This window comes from Quercus suber, unplaced genomic scaffold (genome assembly GCF_002906115.3).
Source record: "Quercus suber isolate HL8 unplaced genomic scaffold, Cork oak 2.0 scaffold_208, whole genome shotgun sequence".
NCBI classification, from domain to species: Eukaryota; Viridiplantae; Streptophyta; class Magnoliopsida; order Fagales; family Fagaceae; genus Quercus; species Quercus suber.
This window is the reverse complement of record NW_027069666.1, coordinates 544001-555844: the sequence shown is the minus strand read 5'-3', so window position 1 is coordinate 555844 and position 11844 is coordinate 544001. Positions and strand designations below refer to the sequence as shown.

Below are 11844 nucleotides of genomic sequence, written 5' to 3'. Positions count from 1 at the left end.
CTTGGTTGGTCAGACCAAAAACACACACAATAACATGTACAGTGTTTAGCAAAGAGTAACTTGTGTAGTGTGTGCAACTAGCAAAAGCTTGAGATACATGTGAGGTGATATGTGAATAGAAATTAATCACAAAGTCTAAAAAATTTATCACACAGAATTTAAAAGAGACTACTACGTAAAGAGTTACATCATATAACTCCCACATCTCCTAGAACATAAGCTTGCAGTCATGTAAGTTTCTTGAATTTAGCCTCTTGATTATGTGAATTGGCATCAAGCCTAATAGTATACACCAGTTTTAATTAAGTGAATTGACATCAAGCCTAATAGTACACACCAATTTTAAGCATTAAGCAATTAAGCCGAGGCTACACCTTATGTTCTTTTTGTGCATGTGTTACACTTTCTTGAGCACGAAATCTTATGATATGTACTAAGGTGTTCATGATTGGCTAGTGAACAGTGGCGAGATGGTTATTTATGCCTTTCTTAAAAGGATCAAGTCCGACAGTCAAATAACATGTGACTTCAAGATTAAGACAAAGTGATAAAACCCATACACATCTTTCCTACACAACATGCACTACAAAGTTTCAAATAGTAAAGTGCAATAAATAAGCTCATCAAAGCTAAATAAGGTACACAAGACATGTTCTGTGTAAAGATAAGGTGGCCAACCTTGATTTCAAATCCATGATATGTAATACAAAAAACAAAAATCTTTTTGGTTTAAAAACAAATTTTATGACCAAAAACAAAAGGCACACATCTAAATGAACAATGCAAAACTATACATGATAGTGCGTAACTAAGTTATAGAGGGTATACAAACAAGAAAAATTAATTTCTTAATTAACCCATGAGTACATGTACAAACTAGTATATACTCACAAAAAAAATCAAAAATAGCTTAGCACTTATATAACACATGCTATTCAAGTTTCTCCACAATGTCAAGCATGTTCTAAATCAAGAGAGATTTATAATAATTCATGTAATCCTCAAAACAAATAAAACAAGACACAAAATAAAATATTTTTCTCTTTTTGAAAATTTTCAATGTTTTTGAATTTTTCTTTAAAACAAAACAATCAAAGAAAATAAAACAACCAAAAACTAAAACAAAATATGTCCACAATTAATTGAAAGAATTAAATCAAGGACAAATTAGCAACACTCACCTTGGAGAATCTTTTCTCACCCATATAGCACGATTCTTCGGCTTTGTAGGTAAAAATCCATGAGAAGCAGAGTGTATTTGAGGGACTACACCAATCTTCTGAGAAAGACTAAAATCCTGCAAATTCCTTTCACAAGCCAACAAGGTCAAATTTTTCAAAAGAATATGAAATAATTTATATGGACTTATGGCAGGAGAAATATCATCACATATCCTAGATTGAAATACAGAATATTTAAATTTCAATTTATGACAATTAGGACGAATGTGACCTCGAACACCACAAAAGTGACAAACATGAACAAATTTAGGAACATCAGTATTCCTAACAGTAAATCTAGTCTCAAAATTTTGTTTTTGTCTCAACAAAGAACAATTTGGTCTAATATGACCAACAACATAACAAAGGTGACAGGTAGACACAAAAATAGATTTATTGTGCTCTCTAACAATAGGTTTAGACTTATGTGTAGAAACTTCAGTGTCTACATCAGAACTTTTACCTTTGCCTAACCTAGCAAAATAAGCCTTTTTCTTTATTAGTCCTCTTGAAAGGAGGAATATAAACTTTTTTAGCTTTAGGCTTCAGAGAAACAGAAACATTTCTGTTATCAACAGCAAGCTTGGTACAAGTCAAATTTTCAATTTTAACTTTAAATTCAACTAACTTTTGTTCCAAGCTTTTCATCTTCTCATCTTGAGAGGAAATTTGATTTTTCAAAAATTCATTCTTTTTATTAGACTCATCCAATCTCACAATCAATTCCTCTTTTTCAAGATTAGCTAATTTTAACTATTCTTTGAATTTCTTAGAAATTTTCAAAGATTTAGATAATTCCTAACGAAGAGTTTCAAAAGCATCAAAAAAATCAACAGAAACAATAGTGTCCTTTTTATTCAAAACATCACAAACATGAGTAGAAAGACACTTCAAATTATCCATGATAACAGGGGTCAAGGATCAGCTCTTAGATCAAAAGATCTAAAACAGAAGAGCTACCCGCTCTGATACCATTTGATAGAAATTTAGACCCCTTAAAACAACAATTGTATTAACCTAGTTTATTAGCCAAGTGATTAACTTAGTCAATTTATGCAATTCTAGGTTATCACAAACACACAATCATATCAAGAATATAAAGCAACAAAAATATAAATAACACAATGATATGATCACTCAAGAAACTACACGGTAAAAACCTGGGGAGGATTTGACCTAGCTGTCCACAAGGTAAACCTGAATCCATTATGCAAAAGAATCGAAGTTCATACAAAAGGACTTACAAGCTCCCCGCTTGACTTCCTAATGCTACCCACCAGTAGAACTTACTGATACGACCACGTGCAAACTCCGAATCCACAGACTCCTTCTTTCTTGGATTCTCTAATCAACTACAAGCACCCACGCTTGTTATTCTTTAAGCTTCAATGGCAGCAACTTAGTTGATCATCAAGATATTGATACTATCTCTACCTTGAAAACCCTAAGTTTTGTGTAAAGGAAAGCTCCTGTAGATTTCACAAAAGATTTACATAAAACAGAAAAGTATGAGCAAAAATACAATTGGAGCAACTCTCAAAACGTGGCTAAGGTTTTTCTTTATATACCTAGGGTAAAAACAGAAAACCCAAAACGTTTAATGAGTTAGGGCTGAGCTGAAAAATTCTGCAGAAAAGCATTCTGCCCGAGATTCGATCGATCGAGTCTTTCATTCGATCGATCGAGCCAGGCTGAAATGCACCAATGCATCTGCAGCCTCTCGATTTCAACTTTACATGAAAGACCCAACTTTGAGCAAGCCTAAACAAGACTAAACAACCTGTTTTGATCATGATTTGCCAACAATACAAATTAAAGTTCTAAATACATTAATTTCTAAATCTTTAGAACCTAACAGAACCGTATCTGCGGTGGATGGATGGCTCGTGTCCTGTCGCTCTGGTCTACTTGGGGCATTGCTACCTTCCGCCCCCTCGTGGTCCTTTCTCTCAATGCTGGTGCCTTCCTGATCCTCCTCTTAAGTATTAAGCCCTACATTCTTCTAGCGTAGTTGCTCTTCTAGATCATGTTTTGTTGGGTGAGGTGTTCTATGGCAACGGCAAGAATCTGAACCTATCTCTTGAGTGTGGCGGTGCATGGTTCGTCTCCTTGAACATTGTTGGTGGTCGCCATTGAGCGAGTAAGAACCATGCAACTCTTTGTTTGTGAAGTGATGGTATGGCTTGCAAGTTGTACTTGTTCTCTCCCACAGATGGCGCTAACTGATGATGCCAGAAATCATCAGTAAGTCACACAGTCTTCACATGCTCAAGAGAATACCTGCATAACATAGAACAAGAAGACCCTAGGAGAGTACCGGTGTGCTACTGGCCAAAGACCCTCCGAAGGTTAAGTTAGAAAACTTCTCACAACCCTAGAGTGCTAGAGTTAGGGTTTGTTATGTGTACCTTCATTTGGGACTGCTTTTGGGGTTTTTATAGTAATGTAGAACTGACTCTTGTTCCTTAGGCAAAAAGATCTTTCCTTATAGAGAAAATTTTAATAAATGTACGTATTTTGTGGGATTCTTCCCATATAGGGGTTCCTTGACCAAGACAAACGTAGAGCGCAAGATATTTCTATTTAAGATTCCTTAGAGTTCACTTAAGCCATGTAGGTGCCACGTGGCCTTGACATTAGTTGGCCTTGTGTCCATACACCAAGGATTTCGTCCGTCTAGGACCACCTGTCATGCATTCTTTCCGTCCAGAACCTTGATCTGTCGCATTATATTATTTACTGTCGTCAGGCTCATGTATCCATCATATTTGATTTTTATCCCCTTCATAAACCAACAATCGTTTGAAAGGGAAGAGCCAACATTTTTACTGGAAAAAGATGTTCATGTTTTAAGCATTTTGATTCGGTTTTACTGCCACCAATTTCGAATCTTTCATAAGTTGAAGCCGACCAACTTGATCTTGATAAAGGGTATAGTTTGATTACAAACTTGGTTTTAGCCTAAAGTTACAATTAATAATAGGAAGATGACATGTATTTTTGTTATTGGTAATAACTTTATGCTGCAATTAAATTTGAAGCCAAACTCTATCCATTGATAAGGAGGGTCACAAGGAAATTGCTGCTGGTTTTGGGGAACTAAGCCTAAAATTTATGGGTGATATTGGACAGGCGGGGTTACAATTCAAGCGAAGAAAGCCAGGTTTCTTGATTAAGGAAAAAGTGCTTTTTGTGATTTTTTAAGTGAAAATTAGTTTAATAAGATGCCATTAATGACTTAATGGTACTAGCTAATTTAACCAAAATTAACAAAAAGTCTATAATAACTCTTCTTAACAAATGGATTAAATTGCCAAAATCTAAATCTCATAGACTAATTTTAACAAAGAGAAATCAAATTTTAGTTTTTTTTTTTAAATATATATATATATATATATATATCATGTCATATCATATCATATCATATACTATATATAATAGCAGAAGTCTTTTCCTGCAATTAAGGAGGTTCTGCCATGTAGGAAAAATGCCTATTTAAAATTTTGCCACATATAAGTTAAAAAGTGATAAATTATGTTGTTTGGCAATGCTACAACATTGTTTAAAAACCTCTCATTATAAATAACAAAAATAACCGGTTAAGATACAATATGTATGAAGGTAGAAATAGAGAGAGGCAAGAGGCCTAGATCGTAGAAAGAAACAGAGAAAGAGGTCACGACACGGAGAAAGAAACAAAAAAAGAGGCTATGACATAGAGAAGAAACAGAGAATGAGGTAGAACTATAAAGACTACATTGATTGGCATAAGAAATCAAAAACTCTCAAAACATGATTTTGCAGACGACGTGTCTCAAATTCCTTTCTCTTAGTTTCTGCTAAATCTAAGATTAGAATTTAGAGATGTTTTTCATTCTACTTTTTTTCCGAAATAAGGAGGAAGGAAGATGAAGCGGCCTTCAGCATAAGCACGAAAAAAGCCTTTCCCAGGAACTCTCGATATTGGACCACTTATTAGGAATTTTCAGTTTCTAGGTTTTGTTCCTTTGCTTTCATGAGGTATTTTCATTAGATTGGATTGAATTCAAGTTTTGACTTAGATTCAATTTTGAGTAAGGAATTTGGTTTATAATGGTTTTTAATATCAGTTATTTATCTTAGATTTTTTTTTTTTTTTTTTTGGGGGGGGGGGGGTGGGGGATATTTAGGTTCAATTTGTTTCGGATGTATGTCTTTACTCTTCAAATCTTCATGGATCAATTTGGTGCTGTATCTCAACAAAAAAGTTATCATCCTCCGTTACGACTTAAAAATTCAATGATGGGGTTATTCGACAATGAATTGGGCCATAATAGAATTTTTTTGGTAAGCTCATATACATTTTAAATCATGCAATATGTGTTTAGTTGTTTTTTGTTGTATCTATGATGTTACTAAATTGGGCCGATTTGATTTTTGGGTTTCTTTGATTGCAGACAAAAATTTGCATTGTTCTAATAAATTTGTTTTATTGCATTCAAACATGTATTTGATGAAATCCCTCTTAGACTTAATATGTAATGTTTGGATTTGATGTTCCCCACCCCCAATATCATGATAAATATAAAATGATTTATTCATTTATCAACAATGAATATGAACAAAAGTTTAGAAGGATGAAGTCTAGAAGATATAGCATGGTGGATAAAATGAATTTTGAACCAAATGTGATGCAATTGGTAATATTACATAACATGTACATAGTTTTTTTTTTTTTTTTTTTCATAGCTAACAGTCCTCCAAGAACTTCTCATGCATTTTCTACCCAAACATCAACCGAACTGTATGTAATTGATGGTCTTTACGTTAAAAATATTGTTCTAATGGTAACGGTAACTACATTTTAGTTACATGCCAAAACCGCATAGCTCCACACACCAAAGTGTACTTACCCAACCCATTGTTAAAATTCCTCACTCAATAAGGAATACACTAGATAAGATTATGTGGATAATAAACGCTCAAGGGAGGTTTATAGTGAGGATAGCATATTTTTTGCAATAGGGGGTGATGTCAAGCACAGAGATCAGTCTAGAAGAAGTGATGGAATTTGAAAATACTATGGAAAACAACTTAGAAAATTTTACCTACTAAATGCAGGCTGTAAGAGTTGGGATAGTAGCTTGATGCCAGATTAGCATGAGAGAGAGAGAGAGAGAGAGAGAGAGAGAGAGAGAGAGAGAGAGAGAGAGCATTAGATTACTACACCAACATTGCCCAATATATATATTTCTAAAATCTATGTGTTTTGAGTAGTTGATAGGCTAAATCTAGAAAATTTAGAGTATGTTTTATAGAATTCCTCAAAGAAGCTTTATTGTTTTCTAAAATAAATTTGTTGTTTGGTGTTTATTTCCCTATTTGATGTAGAAAGCTAAATGTTATAAACAACTATTCTTTTTTTTTTTTTTTCCTTCTATAATGATTTTAATCAGATAAGAATGATCTTATTTTGCAGTTAATATTTTCAATTGTAGATTAGGAGCTGCATACTAAAGAATTATGTTCTTCCATCCTTTATAAAGACAAACCATGTCATCATTTATGACATTAGTAATAAAAACGATCTATTGATATTGATATTGATATTAATTCAAATGTTATAAATACTGCTTTACCATATGACAATAGTAAGTTAGACGTTCAGTTTTTATTTTATTTGTAAATTCTTACAATCATGGATTACCATATGACAATAGTAAGTTAGACGTTCAGTTTTTATTTTATTTGTAAATTCTTACAATCATGGACCAACACGATTGATATTGATATTAATTCAAATGTTATAAATACTGCTTTACCTTATGACAATAGTAAGCTAGATGTTCAGTTTTTATTTTATTTGTAAATTCTTACAATCATGGACCAACAGAATTAGTGATTTGCTATTTACTCCAAAGTTAACATTGATAGTATTATTGATGTGTAGGTGTAGAAAAAAATTTTAAACACCCAAAAGTGGATAGGGTAGGCAAGATTACCATCATGCAATTGCTACTGAAAAGCTGCCAAACTTAAAATCCTTTTGTAAGTTTTTGCTTCCTTTTAATTTGCTTCTTCTATTTGATTTGTAAATAAATGTTGGGATTGTCAAATGATCATCGTCCCATTTTTGTTATATCTATGGCCTTTTGTAATTTCCAGTCACTAAATTATTTAAAAACAAAGTTTTGAATGTGTTTATATCTATAATTATTTATAGCTATGAATTTATTTTCTTATGCTCAACCTTTACCATTCCAATGTAAAGAATTATTATAGTCCTTTGTTTCTATGGATCATATTGTTTGAGTTTTGTATTTTGGTTTATTATCATTTACTGCTTTCGTAATTTTCTATTATGGTTTGTGCCTATGAAAAACTTTTTGAACAATTTGGTGGGTTATTCCTATGAAAAGCATGATAACTATGAATTTTGAATTACTTATTGCTTATCCAGAAAACACAATTAGATATATATAGATAAGGAAGCATTTCTTAGAAAAGAAAATTAGAGTTTAAATGAGAACCCATATCCAAAAAAATTGCTACTACCAATAAAGTTTTTATTTTATTTATTTATTTTTTCATGGGTTGCAAGGCTAAGAAAGCTATGAGTTATGACACAAACATGAGTTATGAAAACAAGTTTGAGTGATTTCTTAAATGTGAAGAGTATTAAAATAAAACAATGGTTGATTGGGTTACCTAAGAGATCTTAGAATTTAGTAAGAACAAGAGTGCTAATTTTGAAAAAAAAATTGAGCATATGAGAAAAAATGATGTGGAGTTTGGCTCAGTTATTGTGGCTGTGATTTACTTATTTGTTCACGGTCAGAATTGTCCAATATATTTTTGAAGAAAGAAAGTACAGAAAAGACAAAGATAGGCTGAATGTTAGAGGGTTCAAGCGATGTTTGACATGCATTGTAAAACAGGTGGTGAAGATTAGCTCTTTTTTAGTAGGATTTCTAGATGTTTTTGCATGTTTATAAAGCTTGCTAAGGTGGTGAAGGAAAATTTTTAATTATTCAAGTACGACGTAGTTTTTGTTATAAATGGGTGTTAATTTTGAATGGAGTTTCAATGTAAAGAAGACATGTTTGTAGTTGGGTATGACAATAATGATGATGGTGGTGGCAACAATGTTCCCTCATCAAGTAGTTTTTTCATTTTATTACTGCAATTTTTTATCGAAAGCATTGTTTTTTACCCTAAAAAAAAATTTGATTGTGATTTTTTCCCCCCAGCTATCTTGGATTCTTTATGTTAATACTTACTTACATATCATTCATGTTGGAATGGCTGTGTTTGGTTTCTGAAATACTGGAGTAATGTAATGTAATGTAATATAGGATTGGTTTTGATTAATGTATTTGGGTTAGAATTCATTTCGTTTTGGGTTATTAACCAAATCCAAGTTAGTTTAGGTTGTAATGAAATTGTAAGTGGTATGTCAATATAGATTTTTTTAATATTAAATAATCACATAAGAACTATTAATTATTGTTATTAAAATTCTATCAGATATCTCCTTATTATCAATAAATTAACTTGCTTCGTTCATTGAACCAAAATTTTTTTTTCAAAAATTCTGCTTATTAGTTATTGATGCAGTTCATAAAAATACTATAATCCAATCATTTATAAATTTGATTGTGATAGTTATCTATGTATTTAATATGACATTCATACTAGGTGTTATTTTTCACATGTTGCTCCTCTTTATAATTTGGTTTCCTATGTTCTTTTTATTTCATTGTTTACAAGTTCTTTGAAGGCTTCTTTTTTTAATTCTTTTTCCTGGGGTTGTGAAGTAAAGGTCAAAGAGCTCATAAATCACAGTGACTGAGACATGTAATTGCGATACAATGAATATCATAATTTAATGGTAAGTTTAGGGATTTTCCCCTTTATTTGTATTGATTTTTAAAAATATATATATATATATATATACTCAAACATGTAAAAAATATATATTCGAACATGTAATAAAATGCAAACTTGGCAAAGAAGCAGGAAATTAGGAACAATGGGCATTTTGTTCTTTGAAACTTATTTCTTTGCATCTTGCCATCCTATATCTATGGTAAGCTTTTTTGTAGCAGACATTATTCTTTTGATGGACAATTTCTACTTGAGCATAATTTGGTTTAATTGCTCATTTTAAATAGTTTACTTGCTGTAAGTAGTATGATCTCTGCTAATTTCTATGTTTTGTGTCATACTATTTTCAATCTTAATGCAATTTTTAGTCTTAGGTTGTTTAAGTTAGACTAATAGAACCACAAAAATGCAAGAGTTAGGGAGAAAAAAAAGAAAAAAAGAAATAGCTACTTTGTTTTTGGAAGGGATTGTGTTACTTTTTAGTCTGTTTTGGCTGGATTTTTGGGCTTTTAGGTATGACAGCTACTTATGGGACAATCAATAATGGTATTGGTGTGGTGTTGATGGGTATGATGAGGCCTGAAATGAAGATGAAGTGCATTGTCCCAGTTGTTATGGCTAGAATGCTTGGTTATGCACAATTTGATTGGTATGCCAATTTATATTATTGGTGATGCTGGTTAGGTAAGTTTATAGATTTTTATTTTTGTGTTTTTAATTTTATACGAGTATACTGAATTGTGCATTCATTTTTTGGGTGGGCTTGCTATTTGGGGTTGTTTTTCAAAGTTAATTGTTACTAATGCTTTAGTTTCAAACCACCTATTAATTCATTTGCTTAGTTACATCTTGATTCAATTTGCATAGGTAGTTTACATTTGTTGTAGAGTTCACTTTTGGCATTGATTCGACTAATTCTAAGTTCTAACTCTGTTCATTGCATTTGGATCTAGCATGCAGTTAACAATTTGAAGTTGTTTTACTCAGATATGCTTGTCTCATTGGGGTGGTAAGCTTGACATATTAACATGTGAAACCAACAAAGCAATTGTCATTGGAAATTGAAGAGTGAAAAAACATAATGTTTTCAAAGTATGTGTTGTGAGTTAAGACTATGTTTTATCTCTATAAACCCAAAACTTATTATTAAAAAAAAGAAGAAGAAATCACCCCAACATAAAAGGGCTTTAGTTTGTGGTTAATTTGCCTTGGGATGGTGCCTGCATGTTTTCAACGATGTATGATGCTCACTATGTGCTTGATATTTTGTTTCTAGATGGACACCATTGTAACATATGATATATATTTTTTAAATTCTATAAAAGATAGTTGGAGTTGATTTTAAATGCAGTGATATTGTATTTTATTGATAGCATTCCGACAAGTAGGACAAATGAGGGGCTGTACAACATGCCCTTCGACTAATATATATTTTACTGTGAAGGATACTTTGATGAACTCTTTTTTTTTTTCACTCTCTTTTATATAGGCTGGGGAAGAGTTTTAGACTTCCATTTTTTCCCCCCTAGCTGAAAGTACTTGCCTCTTTGTAGTAAAAAAATTTCAGCTGAGGTTTTGGACTTTCTTTCATCAAGCCAGTGAGTTAGGCAGCTTAGATTTGGTGCAAATGTGAGTTGGGTGTTTTGTCATTTGATGAATTGCCTTGAATGTGGTTGATTATTGTTGTCAATTAGACTCACGTTAGAGTTGTGAATGAGATTTACATTACTTTGACTCAAAAGAACAAAAAATTAAACCCTCTCTCAAAAGTCTTTTTAAAGAATAGAGAATGCCATGAAGAAATATGCACTTTACCATAAATTAGGATTTAATATTGGACTATTTCAATGAATTATGTAGACTGCTTAATCTATCCTTTGGAATTGTTTTCCCAATTTTAGGCTTCTTTGTTGTTCTTCTTTCTTGGGCAAGCAATATTGAACTTCTTCTTTTCTTCGTTTGCAACTTCATCCTGATGCTAAACTTAGGATTTATTGTCAAAATCAAAGTTTGAGAGGGAATTTGCAGCTTGAAAGTGGATGGATATATTGCATTTTGTACGTTAGTAGCAATTTCCCATTTTGATTTGCAAGGACATTCTCACAAATTTAGAGACTACTACGTCCCTCTTGGCAGATATGTTATGAGTAACCCACTTACAATAAACATAAATGTTAGGTTCTAAAGATTTAGGAATTTATGTATTTAGAACTCTAATTTGTATTGTTGGCAAACCATGATCAAAACAGGTTGTTTAGTCTTGTTTAGGCTTGCTCAAAGTATGTTTATTTGTAAAACTGGAATCGAGTGATTGCAGATTTATTGGACTAAATCTGTAAGGCTCGATCGATCGAAAATTAGACTCGATCGATCGAACCACGTACAGATTTATTTTTCTGCAGAGTTCCAATTCAGCCCAAACTCTATTTAAACGTCTTGGGGTTCAAGTAAAACACTTCTATATATAAGGAAAACGCTTACAAACTAGTATTATCTAAGCATGCACGTGAAGCTCTTCTATTTTTTTTTTTTTTTTTTTTTTTGATAAAAGTTAGTAATTTGCATTCATAATAATTTGGGATTATTACATTTTCTAATCATAAAATAATTAGAGGTGTAATGAGGGTTATGCATTTGAATGTTCTGTTCTATCTTTGATTTCTCAAATTCTTGATTAATCAAATTGTCTATGCAGGTTCTGTGCAATCACAACCCCAGGTCCAATGGCTAGTGATTCCATGCCCACTTGACCCTTCTC

The 11844-nt window shown here is 32.1% G+C and overlaps 1 long non-coding RNA gene across 3 annotated transcripts in view; it reads left to right on the top strand.

Annotated features, from left to right (window-relative positions):
- The first annotated feature begins 6631 nt into the window (after positions 1-6631).
- Positions 6632-11844, top strand: part of LOC136070076 (uncharacterized) — a 7088-nt gene continuing 1875 nt past the window's right edge. The window contains exons 1-2 of one of the 3 annotated variants that reach the window (XR_010631324.1): positions 6632-7247; positions 9022-9090. This is a non-coding gene — a long non-coding RNA (uncharacterized LOC136070076). The remainder of the gene's footprint in view (positions 7248-9021; positions 9091-11844) is intronic. The other 2 variants (XR_010631323.1, XR_010631322.1) reach the window with 2 other exon arrangements.